Source organism: Cynara cardunculus, assembly GCF_001531365.2.
Source record: "Cynara cardunculus var. scolymus isolate 2C chromosome LG 10, CcrdV1, whole genome shotgun sequence".
NCBI lineage: Eukaryota > Viridiplantae > Streptophyta > Magnoliopsida > Asterales > Asteraceae > Cynara > Cynara cardunculus.
Window position 1 is genome coordinate 26,881,775 of NC_037537.1, and position 4,981 is coordinate 26,886,755.

Genomic DNA, 4,981 nt, shown 5'->3' on the forward strand with positions numbered 1-4,981 from the left:
ATTAGTTTCAGATGCATGATCATGACTATGAGTTGTCTCATGTATTGTTTCCATGGATTGGTTTTCAGTCACATCAGTTGAGCCATCCAGTACATTGCTTTCTACTATTGGTATTGATTGAGAGATTAAATTTTCTCTCTCAGGGATTAATGGAATTTCCTCTTCATGGTAAGTCAACCAATCATTTAATCCATGTGGATCTTGAGAACAACTTCCTAAATCAGTGTCTTCATTAAACATTTCATCATAGAACACTGCTTTGTTAGTTTCAAATATTATTTGTCTTCTTCCAGGATTAAAGAATTTGTATCCTTTGGATTTTTCTGAATATCCAATAAAGAATGCAGAGAGTGATCTCGAATCCAATTTGCTTAGACTCTCAATATGGTATTCCCTTGTTTCTGCTTTACAACCCCACACATGAAGGTGGTTTAAACTAGGTTTGTATCCATTCCACAATTCAAAAGGTGTCCCTCTTACAGCTTTAGTTGGAGTTCTATTATTAATGTAATTTTCCGTTTTCAAGGCTTCTCCCTACAGGAATTTTGGCAAATTCGATCTTGCAAACATGCTCCTAACCATGTCCATCAAGGTTCTATTCTTTCTCTCTGATACTCCATTTTATGTAGGAGTGTATGGAGTTGTGTATTCGGCTTTAATTCCAACTTGTTCCAAATATGTGGCAAAAGGTCCCTTATGCTGTCCTTTCTCCGAATATTTTCCAAAGTATTCTCCTCCTCTATCTGATCTGACTGTCTTAATAGTTTTCTCACTTTGTCTTTCAACTTCAGTTTTGAAGCTAATAAAACAGTCCAATGCTTGCGATTTTTCTGCCATTAGAAATATATGGCAGTACCTTGAATAGTCATCAATAAATGTAATAAAATATTTATTATCACATATTGTTTTGACTGGAAAAGGTCCACATATATCTGTATGGATCGGCTCAAGAATACTTTGGCTTATCTTAGACTGGAAATTCCTAGAGTTTGTCATTTTTCCTTTTAAACAGTCTATGCAGGTTTCAAAATCATCAAAGTTTAAATCTGGTAGGATTCCTTGTCTCACCAGTTCTTGTAGTCTAAACTTTGATATGTGTCCCAACCTCTTATGCCACAAGAATGAGGAAACATTTTGCTTATGTTTCTTTATGCTTCCTGTTATTTTGTTTATGCAGTATATATTTCTTTTATATCCTTTATTGATGGTTTCATTAATACAATTCAAGTACCAATACCCATCTATCAAGTATGCATTTCCAAAACATACATCATTCAAATAGAATAACATACAATCTTTATCAGCATAGAATGAAACATTGTTATCATTTACAATTCGAGAACCTGACACTAGGTTCTTTTTTRTTCTAGGTAYATAATATACATGGTTCAATGTTATAACGTAGTCATTCTTAAATAGTAATCTACATTCTCCAACAGCTTCTACCTTCAGTTCTTGTCCATTTGCTGCACATACTTTTGACTCATTCGCCCTTGGGATTGTTATCTTTGATAATCCCTGCATTGAGTTAATAATATGAAWGGGTGAAGCYGTWTCAAACCACCATGTATGATCAATTTTATAATCTGTGGTTTCTAAAGAAAAGAGATGATTAATATTACCCTTTTTGCTTAACCATTCCTTGAATCCAGCACAATCCTTCTTAAAGTGCCCTGCCTTCTTGCAAAAGAAACANGATATATGGTTAATGCTCACAGCCTTACCCTTGTTCTTAACTTCTGACTCTTCTTGGACACAAATGGTAATCAGTTCATCCAATGTCCATTTCTCCTTTTGGGTATTGTATAAGCTTCTTAAATGGCTATACTGGTCTGGTAAGGAGTTCAGCAGGAAGGAATCATCTATTGAGATTTTCATCTCCTTGAGTTTGCAAGCAGTGTCAATTCCTTGCAGAATATATTCTCTTATACTTCCTTGTCCATTGAAAGTCATTCTTATTAATTTATTCATTAGGTAGCCTGTCTCAGTCTTATCAGAAACTTTGTATTTATCAGCAATAGATGCAAGATACACTTTAGCAAGGTCTGATTCTGGAATACCTCCCTTAACAGCATCAGTGATACATTTCTTTATGTAGATTAAGGCTATCCTATTATGTTTATGCCACTCTTGATATTTAAGTTTTATCTCCTTAGCTGYATTATTTGCTGGTTCTGTTGGTGGGTCTTCCCTAAGGACATGATCATAATCTAAAATTCCTAACATAAGTTCAATGTCCTCCTTCCATTTATTGTAGTTAATACCATTTAGGGGTGCAAAGTTAACTACACTCATGGGGTAATGGGCTGAGTGAGATAGAAATTGTTGTCTATCTATTTTATTTGGTGATCCTGGATCAAGAAGCAAAAATTACACTATGTTAATTATATGTATGTGTAATCAGTCAACTGTATGATTAATTGCTTGATCAAAATTGATGTATCAATTTCGAATCTGATTTCCTTTTAAGAAAGCATATTGTAATTCGAAATTTCATACAGTAGGGTGAATGTTTTCGATCAAACTGTTGTGACAGTATGTGAATCAAAAACATCGATAATTAATTTGCGATTTTCATGTTGTGATTCTTGACTATTGTGATAGTATTTGAATCACTGTAATCCAAAATCACTTGGGTGACATGTGGATTTCTTGATTTTTAAAACAATCGAGACAGACCAGTCGTACAGAGACTTCGTTCATGATGCGAATTGGTCGTCTCTGGTAAGCGATAACAAGGAATACAATTGCTTGGTTCAAATTGATGAGTTTAGTGGCTCTGATACCAATTGTTAGTCTTATTTCAAACTAGAATCGAGATTTAACACAGACTTCTATATGAGTTCGAATTTGATGACATACCTGGTAAGATTGTGGAATTCTGATTTAGGTCGCTTTCTTGTTCATCACCCATGCTTTATCAAGATACACCCTTTTATGCCCTAACCATTTGATGGAATTGGCGATTTCAGGATCCCTTGGTGTTCTTGAGAGAGTTGGATGAAAATGGCATACAAAAGAATATATATAACAGAGTAATGGCAGTTCCATCCATCAAGGAACCCCATTAACTGTCACTTAATCAATTTTGTCACACGTGTTTCTTCATTTGGCGCCAAACAGGTAACACATATTGACCAATATTATCATATATATATACGTAGGCATAAATAAGTCATATGGTCTTATATAAATCATTGGATTGTTATTCTTCAATTCATCTTGTTCATTAAGATGAACATATACATATATATCTATATATGCTACAGAAGTGTGAGGGCATTGTGGACGGTGGTGATGATGGTGGAGCGAACTCCACGGGCAGCAAAGAGCCTGGCGATTTGGACTAGAGGGATCATGTGGCCAGGAGCTAAAAAAGGGAGGAAGACGACATGAAGGTTGTTGCGGCCGGTATCCATGGCGGATGTATGTATATTTGATCTCCGATGACCTTTGATTCTTCCCAGTTCCCTCCGATTCTTGTTTGGTATTGTACAAGGAAAGTAGACGGCATAACATGTGCTTTTATAAGGAAAGTAGATCCAGAAACATAAAAACGATGATCAAAATCATATCTAAAAAAAATAGAGAATTTAATGAAATCAACCAAACCCAAGACTAGGTTTATTTTTATTTTTATTAATCTAAAATTATTAACAGGCCTAAAATAAATAAAAATTAGACTCAATTCTAATTCTTGTCGTCTCATATTTGAACTCTTATTTAAATGAGTCATTACTTGATCAATTAAACTGTTAAAATTCTTTTTATTTAACTTATTTGTATATTATAATTTATTATCGGTAGACATGACGGATATATGTTGTAACTCAGACGACATTTGTCCCGCCCCTTCGAATTTTTTGAATTACAGTTTTTTCTCAACTATTTATTTTAAATTATATAATTAATTTGTGAATTAAGATGTCAATTATATCATAGTTTAATTTGCTGACATTTTGAGAGGGTAAAGAAGGTAGTAGGGACTTAAATGACCATTTCATATATTCAAATTGATTCGATATCCAATTTTCTTCTGAGTTAATTCAAATGTCATTACTTTTGCGATAAATATTACGGACCTAGCCGTCGTAATTGCGGACCGGGCCGTCGCAATTGCATATATGTGTTGAATTTGAATTTTTTTTGGCATTTAGTTAGGTGATTAATATTGTGGACCTGAATATTGCGAAAGTAGTAACATTTGAGTTAACCCGAAAGAGAAATGATTAAAAGACTAATTTGGATGTATGAAATGGTCGTTGAGTCAAGAACCCTTTTTCCTTTGCTCATAACATGTAGTTTGTTTTATAATTAAACGTATATGTATATGTAGGGGTCTTTTTTTAGGTATAAAAATGGTTAAAAAAAATAAATAAAATCTAATATATTTAAAAAATCAACTCCAATTGAGGGGGGAGGGGGGAATTGAAGGATTTAAAAATCATCTATTCTCTATCGGTAATATACACATGTGAATATGTGTACGATTAAATGTGCATACAAGGTGAGTCTATTGTGATCATTTTTCTTATAAATACTATTATAGTGAACACACTCTGAATCTATGGTTGTCTGATTACAGTAAAAGAATATTCTCACGTTCTCGTAAAATGAAGGTGTTCTCGTTTCAACATTTTCATATGTAAGAATAAAAGTTATGGTGAAAAATGAAAGAAGAGATATCCACCCATAGATCAATCTTAATTGAATGTCAACAGTAATAAGATTTACCGGGATGCAACAGATCAATTCCCTTCTAAACCACAATTCATTGATGAAAATGAGATTAAAAGTGATCAAGTGTTCAGGTCTCTTCTTACCTTTCACACCATAACTTCATGATACTTCGCCTACACACACACACATATCTATACTATCTTATAAAACATTTGGCTAAAACTCTTAAAAACTCTTAAAACTCTTAAACTCGTTCATCCTTATCCGATTTCATCTCATATCTGAATTCGTGTAACTAACT